At 48.1% G+C, this 24,178-nt stretch overlaps 3 non-coding genes across 3 annotated transcripts; all 3 read left to right on the forward strand.

Annotated features, from left to right (window-relative positions):
• Positions 1-7,831: 7,831 nt before the first annotated feature.
• Positions 7,832-7,906, forward strand: Trnat-cgu (transfer RNA threonine (anticodon CGU)). Its single transcript has one exon. It is a non-coding gene; the product is annotated as a tRNA-Thr (tRNA).
• Positions 7,907-21,293: 13,387 nt separating this feature from the next.
• On the forward strand, positions 21,294-21,368 carry Trnas-uga (transfer RNA serine (anticodon UGA)). The gene has a single exon. It is a non-coding gene; the product is annotated as a tRNA-Ser (tRNA).
• A 226-nt stretch (positions 21,369-21,594) lies between these two features.
• Positions 21,595-21,671, forward strand: Trnat-cgu (transfer RNA threonine (anticodon CGU)). The gene has a single exon. It is a non-coding gene; the product is annotated as a tRNA-Thr (tRNA).
• The last annotated feature ends 2,507 nt before the right edge of the window (positions 21,672-24,178 follow it).

Here is a 24,178-nt window from a genome sequence, read left to right on the forward strand (position 1 = left end):
TTCAAAGTGGACAAGCACCGGAACGAGTTGGCCAATTACGCAGACATACAAAAAAAAACGGTGGGGAACATTTGCAGGATTATGTGCAATTTTCTTTCTTTTTTTTAAAAAAAAAACCATAAAGCTGGGGTCTGCTGCGGGCGGAAATGAAATTTCATTCTTCCGGCCTCTCGACTGTGCGTCACTTTTAATGTGACACTAACAGCGAAAACAGGTTTTTATTACGGGCCGCGTGTCGGAGCCGCTTGCTAAATTACTCCGTTTCGTCAACGGACGTTACCGAGAAGTGCTGCAGGAGCTGCATTAGACAGAAATGTTATAATTATTTTCGTAGCGTTTTTAATTTGTGTAATTAATTTTTTGAATGGATACAAAATGGTGGCAGGCTTCAAGCACCTCGCACTCTCGTAGGAATTACTGGTTGCTGCCTGCGCTAAAACGCTGCTATGAACGCTGCGGTCTTACGCAAGGAGTATTGAATGAGTCACGTCTGGCATTTAAATATAGTGCTGTCCGACTCTCGATATTAAATTTTAATTCGTTATCTCCTTCCAGAATCTACATCTCTTGGCATGAGACGAAAATTTGGCTAATCTCTATTACGAGGAGATTTCTTCAATGAAGCGTTATTGGGGACTAATTCTTATACAGTTTGAAAATGAACATCACGAATACACCTGGGTTTCTGAAAAATGATCCTGTTGCTCAGTCCAGTACAACCGAAACATCTAAGTAGTCTAGTATAAGTGACCCATTACTGCCAATTCTTGCTATGTCGAGCCTCGATACATCGAATTTAACGGTCGAACTTGTTCACAGGTCACTTAAAAAAGAAAAAGAAAAAAAGGAATCGATAAATCGAATATATCCTGTGTGTTTTGCTACAATCGAGTGGTCGAAGTGACTGTTAGGGCGGAGGGCAGTGCGTAAACTCTATAACTAGAAGTCAACAGCTGTCCAATTGGAATCATTTCGTCAATTGTTCATATAACTGCTTCGTCGTTCTACTCTTCGTGATACTCCTTTGATTCTTCAACCCTGCGTCATTAATTACAATACGTAAAACAGTTACAAAAATAAATTCAAAAATGGGTGAGTGTTGGACTTACGCAGAAAAGAAGCAGGTCATTGAGGCAATGGAATGTTGATTTAAAAAGGAAAAAGGAGATGTAGCAAAACGTTTCGTGCTCCATCATCCATGCTGTTGACAATCCTGAAGCAGAAAGCTCGTATTACTGGAAACGTATAAGGAAGACGCCAAAAAGTTTCAGAAAATAATCATGGATGAATTTTAAAAAGTTTTAAATGACTTTATTGCTATTCAAAACATTACCTTTTAACATCAATACATTTTTGGTTTCAGTGACACCAGCCCTTAAAGCAATAATGCCACTATTCTCAAGGCTCCTAAGAAACCATGCTCTTAAAATGTTCCACTGCGTCCTCTGATGACGTAAAACTGATTTGACACATTTTATCTTTAATTTTTTGAAAGAGAAAGAAATCATGACGGAGATATATGGTGGATGGCCCATAGTGTTGACCTTCATTGCACCAAGTTACTAAACTGTTGAGTACAATTTGACATAAATGACTCATTTCATATTTACATAATTATGATTTGTTGCAGTCCCACAGAAAGAGAGATTCTGAAGATGGATGTTGCATAGCCGAATCTGATAAATCTGTTCAAAAAACTTCAAGACAATTAAACATGAAAAAGTTACCAGAATGAGATTTTCACTCTGGAGCGGAGTGTGCGCTGATATGAAACTTCCTGGCAGATTAAAACTGTGTGCCCGACCGAGACTCGAACTCGGGACCTTTGCCTTTCGCGGGCAAGTGCTCTACCAACTGAGCTACCGAAGCACGACTCACGCCCGGTACTCACAGCTTTACTTCTGTCAGTATCCGTCTCCTACCTTCCCAACTTTACAGAAGCTCTCCTGCGAACCTTGCAGAACTAGCACTCCTGAAAGAAAGGATACTGCGGAGACATGGCTTAGCCACAGCCTGGGGGATGTTTCCAGAATGAGATTTTCACTCTGCAGCGGAGTGTACGCTGATATGAAACTTCCTGGCAGATTAAAACTGTGTGCCCGACCGAGACTCGAACTCGGGACCTTTGCCTTTCGCGGGCAAGTGCTCTACCAACTTTTTTTTTTTTTTTTTTTAATTATCAGATTGACTTGGTATATTTCACGAGAATTCAGACAACCATAGTCAAATCATCATTTAATATTAGCTGCAAAAAGAAAATCAACAAATTAGGTGAAACACAAATAAAACATTTCTTCTGAAGGGGAAGACCAACCCGTTACCCCACCCGTATGAATTTTGGGTGTATATATATTCATGCAAAAGAGAGAGAGAAAAAAAAAATACGAAAAAATACAACAAGGGAGGGGACTTGAGCTCAGGGAAGAAACAGGAATCACAGGGGAACTTAACCAACCCCTTGACGGTTAAACACAAGAAAAAGCATATTCGCAAAAAGCGTTCGGTATTGTGGTAACCGCTGCCATTTCCAATGCGCAGTTGACAAATAATGGTGAAAAACGCGGGGATCTGGGTCATTACCGCCTTCAATGACGTAATGGACATAGTAACCCAAGAGCCAGACAATCGTGTTCGTTTTCGTCTGAGGAAAATAAGAGATGTCCGGATGTAAGAAGACGTCGTCTGGGAATGCGGTTTCAGGCCCTCTAGTAAGAAAAGCTAATTGACGGCGGACCCAGAGCCAATGATCCCGTCCGCAAGCAACTAGCCTGTGAAGTAAGGTGTCAGTTTGATGACATTCCTCACACTGATCAGTCGGACGAAGGCCAATACGAAAAAGACGATCACCAGTAGGTATCAGACGGTAAATGACCTTATACCACGTTGAAACAATCTCCATCGGCAAAATGGGAAGACTAAGATGAGACCAGACCGTTTTCCATGACGTTGACGGGGAAGCAAGTTCAACAGAAGAAGGGAAACATGCTGTACCCCAACGGATTTGTAGCATGTTGGTAGTAATATGCATCATAGAAAGTATATCAGCACCCAGAATACCGACAAGTACAAAGTATTCACGAATGTGCCGCAATTTAGGATTAATCCGTCCAACATCAACAGGAGGGGTCAGACTGGCCGGCCGGAGGCGGGAAAGTAAACGAGAGGTGACTGAATGCGGAGCCCGCGTACAGGTTAAAACATTGCGGCGGGCAAATAAGATGGACGTCTTCACTTTGATATCTGAAAGACCCAATCCTCCAAGCTTCCGAGGCCTGGCCACAACTTCATACCGGACACGGAAGACATGGCGGCGCCACAGAAATCGACTAGACAGCTGTTTCAGCCTGCGGGCCATCATCGCGGGAAGCGGGAAGACCTGCGCAACGTAGTATATTTTACTGAAGACATAGGTCTCTAAAACCCGTGCCTTGTGAAGGAGGCTAAGGGAACGGCGGTCATGTTCAAGGATAGCCCCGTGAACACGACTCGTAACCTCACGCCAATTTAGTGCCGCCATTTTGATCGGATTACGATCCACTATGATCCCCAAGGTCTTATGGCGATCGACAACCGTCGCCCAAGGAATGACGACATGATCAAAGCCTCTCAACGGCAGGAACGTGCATTTGCGATCATTAATGCGAGCACCAGCAAGACCACAAAATGAATCCAAGGTATCCTTAAGCCGCGGTATATCCTCGGCATGTCGTACTAAAACCATGACGTCATCGGCGTATGCACGGACTGCAAAAATTTCCCCCAATATATTCCAGCCACGTAAGTGCATGGTGAGATGGCGAAGTAAGGGCTCTAAGGATAGAACAAAAAGTGACATGGATAAGGGGCTTCCCTGGGGTAACCCCCGTCTGATCGATATCCGGGGGGTAGGGTGACCGTTCACAATCACCGAGACACTGATACCGGTAAAAAGATTAGTTAAGACTTGTCGAGCATCATTATTAAAGCCGACAGCGGTGAGCACTCTCGATAAAAAATCATGGCTGACGCGATCGAACGCTTTTTGGAAATCAAGAAAAAGCAAAGCCCCTGGGATATTAGCGGCAGCCGCCACCGAGATTACATCGCGACATTCGAGAACGGAAGTCAGTATCGTGCGTCCAGGCACACAGCTTTGGTGGGCGGCAATAATGGTATCGAGCAGCTTAGAGAGACGGATATTAATTGCTCGAGCGACAAGTTCATAATCAAAGTTAAGGAGAGTAATAGGACGGAGGGAATCAATTGCAGGTCGACCTGTGGATTTCGGGAGGAGGACCATTCTGCCTTCCTGAAAAGGAGCAGGAAGTGAGACTCCCCGCATCACTTCATTTACCATTGACGTTAAGGTGTCACCAATGAGCGGCCAAAATTGAACATAGAACTCCTTAGGAATACCATCTAATCCAGGCGACTTGCGGGACTGCGATCCTGCAACAACATCATATATGTCATCCTTCTGAAAGGGACGCAGAAAGGCGTCGTTTAATTGAGGAGTGACGACGCGAGGCAGCAAGGAGGTAAAGTCGTCAAGAGAGGTTTCCGCCGGGACATGAGTATCGTACAGATCAGTAAAATAGGTGTAAACGAAGTCAGAAATGTCACGGTGAGAGGTGAACACGCGGCCGTCAGCGGTTGTGAGGGAGGCAAGGCACCCACGTTTCCGGCGCGACCGTAAACGGACTAGATGGTAGAGTGACGTCAGTTCCTCTTGTAGAAGGGAACGTGGTTGAGACCTCGTCCGCAGGCCCTCCATTTGAATGCGTTTGAGCTGCAGCAATTTGGCTTTGATGCGCTGTATATCAGTAACCCGGAGGGGAGCATGCGTAGCACTATCGTACAGTTGACGTAAGACAGAATAGTAAAATTCTTGCGTTCGTCGATCTTCTGCCACCTTCGCAGCCCCAAAACGCATGAGAGCCCTACGGATGTGTGGTTTTGCATACAGTGTCCACCATGCCACGATAGACGGGTACCGGTCCATAGTACGAGAACAACGAGTCCAAATGTCCTCCAGGACGATACCAAGGGAGGTATCTTGCAAATACGCGATATTGAGCATCCAAGGAGGACGAAACAATTTTACCGGTTGTCGCTCGTAATTAAACGTAACGGCTACAGCGCAATGATCAGTAAAACAGGCTGGTATCACATCAACAGCCAGAAGTTGCCCACACAAGGAATCGGAAAGGTAAAAGCGATCGAGGCGACTGCTAGACGTGGGAGTAAAGTAGGTATGTCGCACAAGTGTAGGATAGCGAGAAACCCACACGTCACGCAGGGGCAAGGAGCGCACAAGGTCGTCGAGTTCTTTACTGAAATTAAAATTAGGAGACTGATCTACCGGCCGTAGAACACAATTGAAGTCCCCACCTAAAATTATCTTCGTCGGGGATTTACGAAGCAGGTAAATGACTTCTTCTTTATAGAAACTCGAGCGTGCGGTAGTACAACCCGAACCAGAAGGGGCATAAAGAAGGAGTAAACTGAGATCATAAAACGTGCACCCGATCCCCCTTCCACTGTCGAGTACTTCGAAATTCATCAACGGAATGCCTTCTCTATAAAACAAGGCAGTGCCCGTAGAAAGTTCGGAAGCGACATTAAAAAACGTCGAGAACCCAGGAATGGAAAACTGGTCGAATAGGACTTCCTGTAAAAAAACAACATCTGCCCCAGACTGATAGATAAACTGTCGCAAAGCGGCGAGCCGAAGCTCAGAACATATTCTGTTAATATTCAGAGTAAGAAATGTATATGCTTGCATGGAACTTCAACCTAGAAAGAAAAACAAAGATCGGTAGAGAGCCGTCAGCTGACGGAGCAGCATACAAGTAATCATACCAGAAACAAGTGCTGAACCACAAAGAGAAAAACTACGAAACAGAACCCTCATCTTCCCACTGCTTTTTCTTCGGCCGTGACGCGGCTCTCCGTGGCTGTTTACGGATTCGACTGCGGCTCCGCGGTGCCGACGCTGCAGCGTTCGGCTGCGTAGGAGCATCATGTAGACATTCCGTGTCAGATTGCGAGAGAGTGGCCTCTACATCCCACTCGTCCGCAGACATGGGTTCACGGTGGGACAGTTGGTGAATAACAACGGGATCCACTGGCTCTGGAGAATCAATCAGTTGTTTGATGGGAGGAGGCTGTGACCCAGAGGGGGCGACAGAAATTCCAGAAGGGGGATGCGAAACAGAGTCAATAGGAGAAGTGTCAGAGAGCACCGGAGAGGACACGTGGCAACCAGAAGCAGGTTCCGTCACGGGCGTCTCCGAAGAGGCTGCCGCGGTAGCAGGAACAACGTCAGATAAGGTGTCAGGGAGCTTCTGCAAAGGCGTGATAGCACCTGTGGCTTCCTTATCCACGATTTCCGACTGAGAAAGAGAGTCCTTTACCGGAGGCCCATCGGAAGGGCGAGCCAATAAGGAAGATTCATCAGCCGCATCATCCTGTGTTCGCCGACGCTTGTTGTGAGAAATCAGCGCGGGAACATCGGAATTTAGGGCAGCAACATCCCTACTCAAGGACAGCGGGGGAAAATCACGGCCGTTGTCGGGCAACGGATCACTGCGTCCCTCAGTAACAGTGAGCGATTCAGTCCGAGATCCTTGCGGGAGAAGATCAGCTAAAGTCAATTTTTTACGCTGTTCGTATGTAGGTTTTAATACCACCACACGCCGCGGACAGTTAGTACGGAAATGACCAGTTTCATTACAATAATAACATGTTCCTTCCTGGCCACTGTACGTGATATGGACCCTATAACCACATACCTGTAGGTGAGAAGGAATAGGTTTTTTGACCACCATTTCCACCGACCGAATACCACTATATACCTGTAAGCGGTGCTGAGCAGACCAGCGTTCCTTTCGAATATGGCGTACGTCCCCATAAGGAAGCAAAACGGACTTCAGAAAAGAGTCGTCAACCTCGGGCGGAAGGTTAAATACCCGAACATTCGTATATATCACTTCTGCATTTGCCAAGAGAACCATACTAGTGGAACCATCACGGTGCGTAAAGGGTACCTGAGAACCATGACGAGAAAGTAGCCTATCAACCTGGAGCGGGTCAAGAAACTTAACAAAAAACACATATAATTCGCTGTCGAAATATGCGGTATGCACCTGATCAGTAGTGACCTTAACTGTATCGCCTAACCAGTCATGTATCTCCAAAGAACCGGGCTGGACGTGACGCGTGGATTTGTCAAAGGTAAAACTGACTGTACCTGTACGCGGAACTTTCGTGGGAACCATGGTGGACATCACGGCGAGAGACGACGCCGCGACAGGAAGGGCCGCACGAACACCAAACACCAGCCGACAACCAGCGATGCGACGCGCACGGAGACCAACACGGCACTAAACTGACAGGAGGAAAACACGCTGCGCTACGGTAGAGGCGGAACTAAGAGCACGACCTAGTCACCCGACGCGCGAAGCGAGAATAACTGAGCTACCGAAGCACGACTCACGCCCGGTACTCACAGCTTTACTTCTGCCAGTATCCGTCTCCTACCTTCCAAACTTTACAGAAGCTCTTCTGCGAACCTTGCAGAACTAGCACTCCTGAAAGAAAGGATACTGCGGAGACATGGCTTAGCCACAGATTAAATTGCCAGGAAGTTTCATATCAGCGCACACTCCACTGCAGAGTGAAAATCTCATTCTGGAAACATCCCCCAGGCTGTGGCTAAGCCATGTCTCCGCAGTATCCTTTCTTTCAGGAGGGCTAGTTCTGCAAGGTTCGCAGAAGAGCTTCTGTAAAGTTTGGAAGGTAGGAGACGGATACTGGCAGAAGTAAAGCTGTGAGTACCGGGCGTGAGTCGTGCTTCGGTAGCTCAGTTGGTAGAGCACTTGCCCGCGTAAGGCAAAGGTCCCGAGTTCGAGTCTCGGTCGGGCACACAGTTTTAATCTGCCAGGAAGTTTCATATCAGCGCACACTCCGCTGCAGAGTGAAAATCTCATTCTGGAAACATCCCCCAGGCTGTGGCTAAGCCATGTCTCCGCAGTATCCTTTCTTTCAGGAGTGCTAGTTCTGCAAGGTTCGCAGAAGAGCTTCTGTAAAGTTTGGAAGGTAGGAGACGGATACTGGCAGAAGTAAAGCTGTGAGTACCGGGCGTGAGTCGTGCTTCGGTAGCTCAGTTGGTAGAGCACTTGCCCGCGAAAGGATAAGGTCCGGAGTTCGAGTCTCGGTCGGGCACACAGTTTTAATCTGCCAGGAAGTTTCATATCAGCGCACACTCCGCTGCAGAGTGAAAATCTCATTCTGGAAACATCCCCCAGGCTGTGGCTAAGCCATGTCTCCGCAGTATCCTTTCTTTCAGGAGGGCTAGTTCTGCAAGGTTCGCAGAAGAGCTTCTGTAAAGTTTGGAAGGTAGGAGACGGATACTGGCAGAAGTAAAGCTGTGAGTACCGGGCGTGAGTCGTGCTTCGGTAGCTCAGTTGGTAGAGCACTTGCCCGCGAAGGGCAAAGGTCCCGAGTTCGAGTCTCGGTCGGGCACACAGTTTTAATCTGCCAGGAAGTTTCATATCAGCGCACACTCCGCTGCAGAGTGAAAATCTCATTCTGGAAACATCCCCCAGGCTGTGGCTAAGCCATGTCTCCGCAGTATCCTTTCTTTCAGGAGTGCTAGTTCTGCAAGGTTCGCAGAAGAGCTTCTGTAAAGTTTGGAAGGTAGGAGACGGATACTGGCAGAAGTAAAGCTGTGAGTACCGGGCGTGAGTCGTGCTTCGGTAGCTCAGTTGGTAGAGCACTTGCCCGCGAAAGGCAAAGGTCCCGAGTTCGAGTCTTGGTCGGGCACACAGTTTTAATCCGCCAGGAAGTTTCATATGAGCGCACACTCCGCTGCAGAGTGAAAATCTCATTCTGGAAACATCCCCCAGGCTGTGGCTAAGCCATGTCTCCGCAGTATCCTTTCTTTCAGGAGTGCTAGTTCTGCAAGGTTCGCAGAAGAGCTTCTGTAAAGTTTGGAAGGTAGGAGACGGGTATTGGCAGAAGTAAAGCTGTGAGTACCGGGCGTGAGTCGTGCTTCGGTAGCTCAGTTGGTAGTCTGCCTGCGGCAGCGGTGGTGATCGGACCTCCAGGGCCAGCGCGCTGTGGCAGGAAGTGTTTACGTCAGGCGGTGAGTCGCGTGCTTACAGCGTCTGCTTATTAGTATTCGTTCCGTTCTGTAGGATCTGATATGGAATTATGAATCCGACTAACAGGAAAGATACCTTGAAGTTTACCTTTGATAGGAACTTTTCGAAACCAAATTCGTTTGAAGTTGAAGCATGGTTAGAGGAAACAGCTAAGATTACTTTTGATGACATTGTAGGGATAAATTTCTCTATCGTGACTAGTGTTGTTTATGTGAAATTAACGTCCTCTGAAATGTGTGATAGAATTGTGGAGTCCAGTGGAGGTGTACTGAAGTTTAAACATAGAGATGGTACCGTCAGTGACGTCAGCATTACGCATGCTGGACTGGGCATCCGAACGGCACGTATTTTCGAACTCGCGTTTGAAATATCAGCCGCGCAAATAAATTCTGCATTAACACCTTACGGGAGGGTCATTAACAATTTTGCGGAGCGTTGGTCCAAAGCCCACAAATTTCCGGTGCTTAACGGCGTCAGGCAGGTTAAGATCGATCTACAGAAGCACATACCTTCATATATTTACGTAGGTGGACATCGCGGAATTGTCATATATGATGGGCAGCCAAAAACGTGTGCCGGCTGTGGTGCGCCCGGCCACGTGCGCTCTGAATGTATACAAAGACGCGTGACGCAGATACCTGTCGGTGAAGCCGCTAGCTCCCCTGTGACGACGGCACTGCCACTGACATACGCTGCCGCGGCTTCTGGTCTTCCACCCGAGACCCCGCCTGTAGATGTCCCTCGTTTGGATGATGTTTTGGCCGATAACGTCAAAGAACCGAGTGCTGACGCGGCACCGCCGCTACCACACTCAGAGATGGAGGTAACGACGGATGACTCCCCAGTGGTTGATGCCACTGGTACTGAGGATGAAGCAGACGCTGTGTTCCCGGCGGATCAACCCCAGAGTCCACAGTCCACTTCGGATGTTGATGATACCGCGAACCCTAACAGGAAGCCTTCCAAAAAGAAGCGGAGACTTGCACATCAAGGAGCCAATCAGCTCGCCCCACAGCTCCGCGAAAAAGCGAAACGGATAAGCAGCCAAATGAGTCAGAACACTTCTGAACCCTCTGAAATTGGTCTCCCTGCGTCTGGTTGAATGGACATTGATCCTGTAGTGTCTCCCCCTGTGAATCCACGACGGGTGGAAGATAGTGATACCTCGAGTAGAGTCGTTTTGCCGGATACCCACGCTCAAGGAAACGCAGGATCGCTTTTGTCAGAGGCCACTCTCACTGGGAATTGGGCACAGGAAATGGAAGTATTGGATGCGAGCAATGATGCGGCTGTCATGCGGACCATTGAGACGGAATCTTCGGCACCCCCCACAGAGCAGCATACACCAACCGTACCGGGAACTACAGGAACTTCGACTGACGCGCTTGGCCTCAATTTCGTAAGCCATCCTTCTAAGACTGTTTAATTAATAGTATGTGCCTTCTCCCATGAACGAGCCCCAAGCCTATAAAATTGCCACGTTAAACATCAATAAGATACAGTCGTACTGGTGGCTCCGTAATTTACAAGATTTTGTATACGCAGCGGATATCGATATTCTGTTACTTCAAGACGTCGCTGCGATTGAACTTGACCGAATAACTGGTTATACTACTCTCTCCAATTCCGGGAGCGGTGCGAATTTAGGGACAGCGATTCTGTCAAAAGAAGGGATTGTAGCGACCGACGCAGAAAAACTGCCTGATCATAGAGGGATCGCTGTCACTTTCCATCGGACACGCATAATCAATGTTTATGCCCCGTCCGGCAGTAGCAATAGGCGTGCTAGGGCTGAGTTCTTCACAAGCGCCATAGTCCCACTTTTTCGGGGAACCTACGATCGTATAATTTTTGCAGGTGACTTCAATTGTGTCTTAAGTCCAAAAGACCAGACGCCTAATTTTAACAAATCTGGAGAACTGGAACGTATCGTCCTAGAAATGAACCTCATTGACACATGGGAGCATACGCACGGAGCGGCACCTGGGTTCACTCATGTCACGAACCACTCTGCAAGCCGGCTAGACAGAATCTATGTATCGGCGTGTATGAAGACTCAAGTCCTCCATTCCGAAGTTTGGCCCACAATTTTTTCCGATCATGCCGCATATATTTGTACTGTTAACATGGTCAAGCAAGGCACATTCCGCGGCAGAGGTTTCTGGAAACTTAACAATGCTCTCCTTAACGATGTTGACTGTCACCGTGTCTTTAACGAAACATGGGAGGCATGTGAACGAAGGGTTGCACAGTATGCCTCCGTCACTGAATGGTGGATAACACATGCCAAACCAACTTTATCAAAAATGTTTAAACGCTACGCTCGGGACAAATCCTGGTGGCAACGGCAAACGTCTGAGTTTTATTTTACTTGTCTCAGGGAGCTCTACCAGTCCGATGTGACTGTACCTGAAAATTTTATGCAGATTAAAAAAATTAAGGCAAAATTATTAAAACTTCAGCGGCAGCAGGCAGAAGGCTTTCAAATAAGGTCCAGGCCCCAGAATGTGATAGACGACGAAATGACATCCATGTTTCACGTCATTCGTGAAAATAAGAGGGGGCGGCGGAGATTAATAACTCGTCTTCAGTTGAGTGAAGGCGTTGCGCTCACGCGGCAACAAGACATACGGAACGCACTTCACAATCACCTGGCAGATCTGCTGGCAACGACACATACCGACGATGGAACTCACGATGAATTACTCAATAACTTGCAAAGGACTTTGGGTGCTGCTGAAGTCGAAACTCTCATGCGAGAAATTGATGAAGACGAATTGGATTCTGCGCTATCACGAAGTCCGAAAAATAAATCGCCGGGACCCGACGGTCTCACTGCCGAATGTTATCTTACTTTCTGCGACAAATTAAAGCCCAAGTTGTTGAGTATGTTTAATGAAATTTTACGGCCTGATTTTAATGTTCCTCAGGCTCTCGTGGAAGGCATCGTGGTTTTAATCCCTAAACGCCCAATGTGCAGTTCTGTTGACGATTTTCGGCCGCTTACTTTACTGAACAGTGACTACAAAATTTTAGCACGTATTATTTCTAATAGATTGAAAATGTTGATGAATATTGTCATTGGTCAGTACCAGACCAGTGTAGGTGTCGGTAGGACGATCTTCCAAAATTTGTCTCAATACAGGGACGTCATAGCCATTGCAGATGCCTGCAAGATACGGTGTGCGCTAGTTTCCCTTGACTTTTCAAAGGCATTCGACAGAGTAAACCATCAGTTTCTCATCCGGACGATGCATGCCATGGGATTTCCACTACGTTTTATCCATCTTATACATGAGCTCCTTCGTAAAGGAGTAACTCGACTCATGGTGAATGGCCAGCTGAGCGCATCGATTAATATTACTAATTCAGTGCGACAGGGATGCCCTATGTCAATGGCCTTGTTTGCCATTGCCATTGAGCCTTTGCTTGTCACCTTGACACAGCGTCTACAAGGATTAACCATCCACGGCATTAAGATTGTTTGTACTGCCTATGCGGATGACGTCGGATTATTGGTTATGGACGAAGGTGAAGTCGAGGAAGCCCTTCAGATCATCAAAAACTACGAACTTGTTGCGGGTGCGAAGTTGAATGCCAGGAAATCTGGCATTATGAACATAGGACGCGGCATCTCGCTGCACCATCACGGTCAGTTGCAACTACTTTCTAAAATGAAATGCCTTGGTATTGAGTACAGGAGCAACATACAGCACACAATTGCGGTGAACTATAGGAATCTCCTGGCAAGTATGCGTGCTTGCATGCAGACCCACTACCTAAGGAGCCTTGATGAACTGCAGAAAGTCACCTTCGTTAATGTCTACCTCACCTCAAAGATTAACTACGTTGCACAAGTACTGCCCATGCCACAGGAGACAGCGAAGCGTATGATGTCCGCTCTAGGCCATTTTGTCACACGTGGACACATTTTTAAAGTCAAGTACGATACGCTCACTCTCTCCACGACCGATGGAGGCTTAAATTTAACAGATGTTCGTTCCAAGTCACGAGCTTTGTACGCATGCACCACCTACAAACGGTGGAGGTCGTTACCGAACAGTCTAACGGCTCACTTGTTAACAGAAATAGCGCCGGCCTGCCTGCAGCCTCCCGTCTCTGTTCAACATATTCCGCCTGCGCTGACTCACTTTAAGAGCTTTTTCATTGAGTTCAGTTACGTACGGTCAACTCTCCCAGAAAATGAGCTTTCCGTGGTGAAGTTAGTTTATAATAAACTACTGGCAACCAAGAACAGGAACAACATCGAACACAAATACCCCAATCATCGCTGGCCAGTGATATGGAAAAACATACATAGCCGTGATTTACCAACGTCAGTGAAAGCCTCTTGGTACAGGGTCGTGAACCGTAAAATAAGTACCAATTCACGACTTCATGCTCTACATTTGGCTGACTCACCTTTGTGCCTTACGTGCAACTTGCCTGATACTGATGAACATCGTTTTCTGTGCACCACTGTCCAAGTAGTTTGGCCATGCATTCGCCGAAAACTGGCTACGATTATGAGGACTTCCCAGCTCTGTATTAAACCTGAAGATTTCTTGTATCCGGATTCAGTGCCGTACCCGAACACCAAACGGAACTCTGTAAATTGGTTGAAGGGTCATTATGTTCATTATTTACAGACGCAAGAACCCAAGAGTGAGGCGGCGTTCTGTCTTTACCTGGCATTACAGTTTCACATACTTTCACGGACGAGACATTACAGGAAACGATATGCGAATTTTTTAGAAGTCGTTCTTCGATGAAAGAAGTATTTTTTTTCTTTCCTTCATTCTACATTGCTTTGTTTTTTTCTTTTCTTCTTCAAATGTCACAGTGACGTATACTGAACAGTGTTACGACAAGGACTATTTTATTTTCTTCTGTTTTTCTAGAGGACCAGAGTTCCTTGTTTCATTTTCTATTAAAAAAAAATTATAATAAAAAAATAAACAATTATAAAAGTTGATAAAAGTTGATAAAAAACCAACAACACAACGAAAGCACTAAAAAGAACAACAAACAACAGAAAGAGTGTTGCAGACCAGAAGTAGGGGATTGCTGCCTGGGGTGAAGTACGGTGGGGACTTCGTGGGCCCTCTCGCCGCTACGGTAGCCGTGAAGGCCCAGGACAAATCTCTGAAAATGGAATACAACACACGCACAAAAAAAAAAATTCTACTTTGTCACCATTGCGGGACTATGCATTAGGTTTAGAAGTATCTTTGGTTTGGAAATTGGAATAGTTCAAAAAAAAAAAAAAAAAAAAGTTGGTAGAGCACTTGCCCGCGAAAGGCAAAGGTCCCGAGTTCGAGTCTCGGTCGGGCACACAGTTTTAATCTGCCAGGAAGTTTCATATCAGCGCACACTCCGCTGCAAAGTGAAAATCTCATTCTGGAAACATCCCCCAGGCTGTGGCTAAGCCATGTCTCCGCAGTATCCTTTCTTTCAGGAGTGCTAGTTCTGCAAGGTTCGCAGAAGAGCTTCTGTAAAGTTTGGAAGGTAGGAGACGGATACTGGCAGAAGTAAAGCTGTGAGTACCGGGCGTGAGTCGTGCTTCGGTAGCTCAGTTGGCAGTCGGCCTTTGGCTGTGGAGCGGTGCGGTACGTCCCGGCCGCTCCATGTCGCGTTTCCGGGTGTGTTGTTGTTTACCGCGCCGGCGCGCTAGTGTTACGTATAGCCGTCACGTTCCTGACACACGATGGCTCTTTCGTATCGGAAAGCCACGATCAAGCTGCAGTTCGACACTACGTATTCTAGACCCAAGGCCCACGAAGTAGAGCGTTTTTTACGCGATGTGGTACATGTTGATCCTAACGAGCTGATCGGTATCCACTTATCTATTGTCTCCAGCGTCGTATATCTTAAGTTCACTGACGACGAAGCATGTGACAAACTTCTCAGACGCTCGACGTCAGGTTATCGGTTCTGCCACTCAGACGGAATCGTGGGTGTGGTGACGCTTGAACGTGCTGGATTGGGAATCCAAAATGTGCGCGTGTTTGAGCTCCCTTTTGAAGTTCCAGCGGATTTGGTCACCCTTGCTCTTCGACCCTATGGAACAGTTCTCGGCCACACGGCCGAAAAATGGAAGACCTTCGACACCTACCCTGTCCTTAACGGGGTGCGACAAGTCCGTATTGACATGCATCGCCATATTCCTTCGTATCTCACGATCGCTGGTTGCAGGGCAATAATTATTTACGACGGTCAGCCGAGAACCTGCTCCGGTTGTGGCCAGACGGGACACATGCGTACCGAATGCCTGCAACGCCGTCTCGCGCAGACACCCTCGACCGACCAGATTCGTCCGTCGACACCGACCTCTCTGCCGATTACGTTTGTTGCGGCGGCGAGACGGGAGACGCCAGCTGTATATGACGACCCCACTGTATTGGTGCGAGCTTTGGAGGACCCTGCAGTAGCTTCCACGGAGCCCCAAGCGTCTTTCAGTGCTGATGCTACTGATGTCCTTTCGTCGGACCCCGGCGCTCCGTCACAACGGCTCGCCGACGGTGCGATGGAAGTTGAAGCACAGGATGCAGCGTCCTCCCCTTGCCCTACGTCGGAAACAGAGGCGCGGCAGCGTAAGCAGAAATCACCCAAGCGTCATAAGAAGCGGCGCAAGACAACCGACGACGTAGAACAGCCCGAGGCGACACCGCTGGATGACGAGGTGCCTCAACCGCTCCACCGCGCCGACACAGGCGACCCTACCGTCTCACACGGTTCGACGTCTTCTCCCACTACCGCTGGGTCTGGACCACATGGGGATGCGGGAGATCACCGCAGCTCCGACACCGGGGATGCACCCTTGCCTCCGTCTGCCTCTCGAGATCCAGTGGTGTCAACGTCCCTGGGCGACTGGGCGCAGGAGATGGAGTTGCAGGATGCGTTTCAGAACCAAGACGATGCACCGATGCCGATGGCAGCGTCTACGCGGCCGGCGACAGACGCCTAGGGCGGCATGAGCACCTCTCGTCGCTGCCTAGCACTTCGCAAGACCGGCGCTCCACGTCACGACTACTGCCCTCCTGTCATACCATGGTCACCTCCCGAGACTTGATGGACCAGGCATACCGCCTCGCCACGATCAACGTCAATGGCATTACATCTGATGTCAAGACCCGTATGCTGAAGGATACGTTACGCGCTGCGGATCTGGACGTTGTTTTCCTTCAAGAAGTCCGATCAGGACTCTGTCTCGATGCCTACGGATATGACGCCTACACTATGCCTGCAGATGTGGGCGGCGGAGGTACGGCGATTCTACTGCGGGAAGGGATAATGGCCACTGATGTCTCCTATTTACCGTCGGCCCGGGGGGTCGCACTCACGATTGGTACAGTACGTCTGGTGAAATTATATGCTCCTTCAGGCACCGGCAAAAGGAGAGAACGGCGCACCTTTTTTGCCGAAGACGTCAGGTTATCGGTTCTGCCACTCAGACGGAATCGTGGGTGTGGTGACGCTTGAACGTGCTGGATTGGGAATCCAAAATGTGCGCGTGTTTGAGCTCCCTTTTGAAGTTCCAGCGGATTTGGTCACCCTTGCTCTTCGACCCTATGGAACAGTTCTCGGCCACACGGCCGAAAAATGGAAGACCTTCGACACCTACCCTGTCCTTAACGGGGTGCGACAAGCCCCGCTCTTCCAGGGAAATACCGACCACTTGGTAGTAGGCGGCGTTTTTAATTGTGTGCTCCGCCCATCCGACCAGGAGCCACACTATACCACCTGCCCGGCACTCCAGGCACTTGTACAGGACTTGGCCTTGTTGGACACCTGGATCATCCAACACGGCGACCGTCGAGCACACACCTACTTTACTAGTCACTCCGCGAGCCGTTTGGATCGAGTCTACGTCACCCGCGGCCTACGATCGGCCGTTGTCGACGCTGAGATGTGGCCGGCAGCGTTCACGGATCACCTCGCATATGTGTGTACTCTCACCCTTCCCCGCCAGCGCGTCCGCCGAAGCAGGGGTCCGTGGCGCCTCAATGTGGCCCTTCTTGATGAGATACATTGCAGACGCGCAGTCGAGTCCACATGGAGCACTTGCCACCGGCGTTTACCCGCCTACCGTTCTGTACTTCAATGGTGGCTACGGTGTGCAAAAGCCGCACTGTGCCGAACATTAGTCAGCTATGGACGCGACCGAGCGCGCTGGTATACTGCGACTACTGATTTTTACTATACTGCGCTCCGCGAACTGGCTGTACAACCGCCGTCGCCAGAGCGACAATCAGCAGTACAACGCGTCAAGGCACAATTGCTTCGTATCAACGCCGTACGTCTTGCGGGTGTGCGGGTGCGAGCGAGGACGACTGATGATGTTCGTGGTGAACGACCTTCCCTCCACCATATCATTCAAGAACGCCGAAGACGCAAGAGGCAGCTCATTACCGAGGTTGAGACGGAGGACGGGCGACGCGTTGACGCACAAATGGATATCGTCCGAGCGTTCACACAGTCATATAAACTTCTTTACGAGAGGGAGTCCCACATGAATGTAGGGGTCAGGGAAGTCCTATCTGACCTACCAGTCTCTCGGAACCTACAAGATGATGCTACGCTCTTGTCGGCGGTGACTTTGGAAGAACTGCGAGAGGCTCTGTTGCGTGGCTCTCCCAACAAAACGCCTGGCCCTGACGGCCTCCCTCTTGAATTTTACAAGCGGTTCTTTGATCTCATGGGCCCAATGTGGGTCAGGATGTACAGTGAACTCCTGGACGCCGATTTTCAGGTACCATCTGACTTTACTGAGGGTCTCTTGATCCCTGTGCCCAAACCCGGCGGAGGTCGTCGCCCTCTTGATTTTCGCCCGTTGACAATGCTAAACACTGACTATAAGCTGTTGACACGCATGCTCCGTGAGAGGCTCAAACCTACGGTAATGGCGGCCATTCACACTGATCAAACCTGCCTCGGGGGCGACACTAATGTGTTTACGACTTTAAGCACCTATAGAGACGTGGTGGCGCTCATGCAAACTTGCCGCCTCCAAGGCGCTCTTGTTGCGCTGGACTTCGACCATGCTTTCGACCGCGTTAACCATGGTTTCCTGCGTGCTGTTATGGAACACATCGGTGTCCCGCGTCTGACGACGTCTGTTGTGCTTCGATTGATCCATGGGGCTGTCACGAGGATTATGATCAACGGCTGTCGGTCCGCCCCCGTCCGTGTCAACAGGTCCGTCCGGCAGGGTTGTCCTCTTTCTGCCATGCTCTTCGCCGTTGCCCTCGAACCAGCTCTTCACGGACTACGGCGACGCTTAGAAGGACTTACCCTCCGTTCCGTAACCTTTCGATGTGGTGCATACGCCGACGATGTGATGTTCTTAGCACGGTCTGGTGACGAAATACACACGGCGTTTTCCTGGCTCCACCAGTATGGGGCGGTGGCAGGCAGTGTGCTCAACCTTCGGAAATCACGCTACATGGAGGTAGGACGAGGAATGCCTGCAGGTCTGGCCGTACCTCTGACAAAGGTCCCGATGCTCAAGTGTTTAGGGATATCACTCCATCGACAAATACAACGCACGGCGGCCTTTACGTATCGTATGGTTTTACGACGACTCCGTTTAGAGACTCGTCTCAATAAATTCAGATCATTGAACATTTTGCAACGCGCCCAATACGTTAATGTGTACATGGCTTCTCACCTTAACCATTACGCCCATGTACTGCCGATAACGGACACGATGGCTTCCAGGATACAGGCAGTGTTTGGACACGTGGTGAACGATGGTGCTGTTTTCAAGATCCGTTTTGTTACGCTTACTTTACCCTTCGACAAAGGCGGTGTTGGACTCACTCACGTCAAGCACAGAGCGCTGGCACTGTATCTCCGTTCCATGAGGCGACTCTGGCTTTCACCACCAGCCAGTCTCCCAGGCCTACTGACTGAAGAAGTGGCCCCACGTACGCTGTACCCACCGGTACCAGTTGGACATTTATCGCCCTCGCTGTCACACATTAGAACGTTTTTCGTAGAGCATAGCTATGTGTTGCGGGTTATATCGGAGACACGGAATCCGACAGCGAAGACTTATTATAGTGCTCTCCAGCACTGGACTCCGGATAACGACATTGTACGGCGCCACCCTACGGTCGACTGGCCACGAGTATGGCGAGCCATCCACGCGCCGTTCCTGTCTACTTTCGTGCGGTCGACGTGGTATGTGGTCGTTAACGAGAAACTTCCAACCCGACAACGGCTGCATGCCATTCACCTAATTGACGACCCTGTGTGCCCCCGTTGCACGACGTTAGACACGGACGAACATAGACTGAACTGTGGCCCCGCGCGTGAGTGCTGGAAACTGATCCGCCAGATCCTGGCTTTCCTGCTCCGCCGCCCCTACGTTTCGATTTTACCCCAAGAACTCTTTCATCCCGACGCTGTCTATTTCCCTATGACCCGGATGAATGCGGTTAATTGGGTACGAGGAATGGCGATACACTACATATACCGCGATGGAGACAAAGACGTCCTCGATTTATGGTACTATATGATCGACGAGTTTCTGGTCTTCACGAACAGACAGGATTACCGGAACCTTTTTGCGAACTATTTGGGTTCGTCATTCATGGACCCACCACCCAGCTGGGGTGTGCCGGGTGTGAGAAGACATTAAATTGTAGATGTGATCTTTCCACGATTCCCCTATGGTAACAGAAACAGTCTCTGACTGTGTGCAGCGGCCCCGGGCGCTCCAACGATTGGTGGCTGGTGATGTCCAATGCAATGACGACCGCCCGTTCCTGGCCGCCCGCCTAGCAATGTGACCGCGGCGAGCAAGATGGCCCTTTTTAGTTCACTTTATTGGCAACTTTTTGCGCATGGCTGCCTTGTTTTTTTTATGCATTCTCAAAAAAAATGTAGTTAGTAGTTTGTGAAATAAGCATTGTAGGCTGTGATTATATTTTTGTTGAGCTTGATAATTAGTGTGTGTAGAAACACCCTTTTCTTTAAGTATTCATTGACATATTTCTGTACATGTTATTTGCATAAGTGCCTTAGTACAACTTCAGTTTTGTGGCTTTGTCATCGCATTTCCATGAAAGTAACCAAAAAGATGGGAGGTTGTTTTATGCACAGACTGATTTTTTTTCTTTTCTTTTTTTGTAATATTTTTATTTTCCATTTGAAGTGTAAAATTTGAGCTTAATTGTTATGTTCTGCACCACAAAGGTGAAGCTTTGTAAGACTTTTAACAATAAGTTGTTTTTTGTGTACTATTTTGTAATTGAATCTCATTTGTCTTAAAAAATAAATTTTGTACTATAAAAAAAAAAAAAGTTGGTAGAGCACTTGCCCGCGAAAGGCAAAGGTCCCGAGTTCGAGTCTCGGTCGGGCACACAGTTTTAATCTGCCAGGAAGTTTCATATCAGCGCACACTCCGCTGCAGAGTGAAAATCTCATTCTGGAAACATCCCCCAGGCTGTGGCTAAGCCATGTCTCCGCAGTATCCTTTCTTTCAGGAGTGCTAGTTCTGCAAGGTTCGCAGAAGAGCTTCTGTAAAGTTTGGAAGGTAGGAGACGGATACTGGCAGAAGTAAAGCTGTGAGTACCGGGCGTGAGTCGTGCTTCGGTAGCTCAGTAGGTAGAGCACTTGCCCGCGAAAGGCAAAGGTCCCTAGTTCGAGTCTCGGTCGGGCACACAGTTTTAATCTGCCAGGAAGTTTCATATCAGCGCACACTCCGCTGCAGAGTGAAAATCTCATTCTGGAAACATCCCCCAGGCTGTGGCTAAGCCATGTCTCCGCAGTATCCTTTCTTTCAGGAGTGCTAGTTCTGCAAGGTTCGCAGAAGAGCTTCTGTAAAGTTTGGAAGGTAGGAGACGGATACTGGCAGAAGTAAAGCTGTGAGTACCGGGCATGAGTCGTGCTTCGGTAGCTCAGTTGGTAGAGCACACAGTTTTAATCTGCCAGGAAGTTTCATATCAGCGCACACTCCGCTGCAGAGTGAAAATCTCATTCTGGAAGCATCCCCCAGGCTGTGGCTAAGCCATGTCTCCGCAGTATCCTTTCTTTCAGGAGTGTTAGTTCTGCAAGGTTCGCAGAAGAGTTTCTGTAAAGTTTGGAAGGTAGGAGAGGGATACTGGCAGAAGTAAAGCTGTGAGTACCGGGCGTGAGTCGTGCTTCGGTAGCTCAGTTGGTAGAGCACTTGCCCGTGAAAGGCAAAGGTCCCGAGTTCGAGTCTCGGTCGGGCACACAGTTTTAATCTGCCAGGAAGTTTCATATCAGCGCACACTCCGCTGCAGAGTGAAAATCTCATTCTGGAAACATCCCCCAGGCTGTGGCTAAGCCATGTCTCCGCAGTATCCTTTCTTTCAGGAGTGCTAGTTCTGCAAGGTTCGCGGAAGAGCTTCTGTAAAGTTTGGAAGGTAGGAGACGGATACTGGCAGAAGTAAAACTGTGAGTACCGGGCATGAGTCGTGCTTCGGTAGCTCAGTTGGTAGAGCACTTGCCCGCGTAAGGCAAAGGTCCCGAGTTCGAGTCTCGGTCGGGCACGCAGTTTTAATCTGCCAGGAAGTTTCATGAAAAAGTTATTTTGATTGTATACGACTATATGTTGACGTGTGTAAAATTATTTTTGCTTTTGACGGTTTTCGTAAACTTTTTCAAAAAATCCCGTTTAAACAGACGTGTTTACACCAGTCGGCAGAAAAGATATATGCATCTTCTAGTGGTGTAGTAACAATATGGACCAACGAAAAAAAAGCGATCTTTTTATGAACTCAGCGAATGCGTCGGTTTTCTGGTTGCCTTAGGTCCTGTTGAGCCGACTGACTTTCCTTTTCAGAATCATAACAAAACTCCAAGATTCATCGCAAGTAACGATATTCCAAACTTTATCTGAAGTGCCGCCAAAAAAATTTTCCACAGAATTTCTGCGGCAATTTATGTGCCTTTGTTTTGCGTTTCATCGGGAGTCAGTTTATGTGGAATCCATAGATGGTAAACTTTTCTCACTTGTAACTGTTGATGTAAAATGTCTTAGATTCTGCTCATACCAATGCCAAATTAAGGGCAAATAAATTCATAAGATATCCGTCGATCTTCTTCAAGCATTTGTCGTACAGTGGCAATAATTTCATGAGAAGTTAAAGCACCTGCAGTGATTTCAGAGAATGCTTGTTCTCGCAGATCCTATATAGAAAATGTTAATATGATATAGTAAACTTCAGAAGCATTCAGAATTAGTGTCTCTTATTGAAGGGTATAAGGCTCAAATGGAATTAGGAACAGAAAGTTGGTTGAAACCGGAAGTGAACAGCAACGAAATCCTAAGTTCAGAGAGGAATATTTATCATAGGGATAGACTAGACGCCAATGGTGTTGGCGTATTTAGTACAGTAAACAATTCGATAGTATCTAGCGAGGTCATCATGAATGATATATGTGAACTTATTCGGGTGAAATTACGTTTCGAAGGTCGGTCAAAAATGGAAATCGGATGCTTTTAAAGACCGCCAGCAGAAGTAGAGCACTTCAGAGAGAATTTGTAGACTATCGTTAGTAATTATCCTGAACGTACCTTTCTAATGGGAGGCGACATCAGTTTATCGGGTACAGATTGGGAGAGTCATGCTGTCACACTTAGTGCCATTAACATGGATTCTGAATGTCTTCTCCGAAAATTACTTCTAGCAGATAGTAGGGACCACCTAGAACAAGCAGACCTGACTTACCGAATCAGTTAACGTAGAAGAAGCAACCAGTGATGAGAAGACTGTAATACGTACTATTGCCATGGGTTTTACAAGAAATGTTAAGAAAGATAGGAAAATAAACTGATATTCGAAAAAAAATCGTAACACCAATAAGAAGTTGTGCGACATGAGTGAAAGTTGGTAGCCGAGTTTCTACACATGGAAGAAGAGGTCTATTCAGATTTCGCTCCAGTCGTATAAGAGTGGCTCTAGTACCGCTGATGTGAGGATGCAAATCACGGTTGCTGTAAATACACACTCTAACGGCCCTGAGTGTTAGTTACCTTTAATAATGGACATGGGCAGTTGATGTTAGTTAATAATTTCTTTAAGGAGACAAAGACGCCATTATCAATAACTCTCTCAGTTTGAATGGGTGTTGTAATAGGGCTGCAAGAAGCTGGATGCTCGTCCTGCGATACTGCAGAAGGACTTGGCAAGAATGTAGCCACTGTACATTACTGCTGGCAGCGATGCTCACCAGAGTGTACGATCGCAACGAGATTGGGTTCTGGATAGCAACGTTGCACTGTCGAGCCGGACGGAGTGGCTGAGCGGTTCTAGGCGCTTGAGTCTGGAACCGCGGGACCGCTACGGTCGCAGGTTCGCACCCTGCCTCGGTAATGGATGTGTGTGATGTCCTTAGGTTAGTTAGGTTAAAGTAGTTCTAAGTTCTAGGGGACTGATGACCTCCGAGGTTATGTCCCATAGTTATCGGAATCATATGAATCATTTATTTGCACTACCGAGAGGGAAGACCAACGTGTTCGGGGTATGGCTCTGGCGCATTATGCTGCATCTGCAGTAGCACTTTGAGTAGCAGATGTCATTACAGTGACAGAGCGAAATGTTACAAATAGGTTACTTCAAGGACAGCTACGAGCCAGACTCCGTGTAGCGCACATTCCACTGATCCCAAACCACTGCCATTTGTGACTTCAGTGGTATCAAGTGAGAGCTCATTGGAAAGGAGGGTGGAGGTCTGTTGTGTTTTATGATGAAAGCTGGTTCTGCCTCGATGCCAGTGACGGCCTTGTTTTCGTTAGAAGAAGGCCAGTTGAGTGCCCGAAACCAACCTGTCTGCGGCATAGACACACTGGAGCTACATACTAAGTTGCGATCTCGAATGCGATTTCGTATGACAGCAGGAGCACTCTCTTGATTATCCTATGCACCCTGACGGCAAATCTGTACGTTAAGCTTGAGATTCGTCCAGTTGTGCTGCCACTCGTGAAAAGCATTTTTGGGGGTATTTCCACAGGAATAACACTCGCTCACATGCCGCTGATGTAACCCAAAATGCTCCAC

Source organism: Schistocerca gregaria, chromosome 6, assembly GCF_023897955.1.
Source record: "Schistocerca gregaria isolate iqSchGreg1 chromosome 6, iqSchGreg1.2, whole genome shotgun sequence".
NCBI classification, from domain to species: domain Eukaryota; kingdom Metazoa; phylum Arthropoda; class Insecta; order Orthoptera; family Acrididae; genus Schistocerca; species Schistocerca gregaria.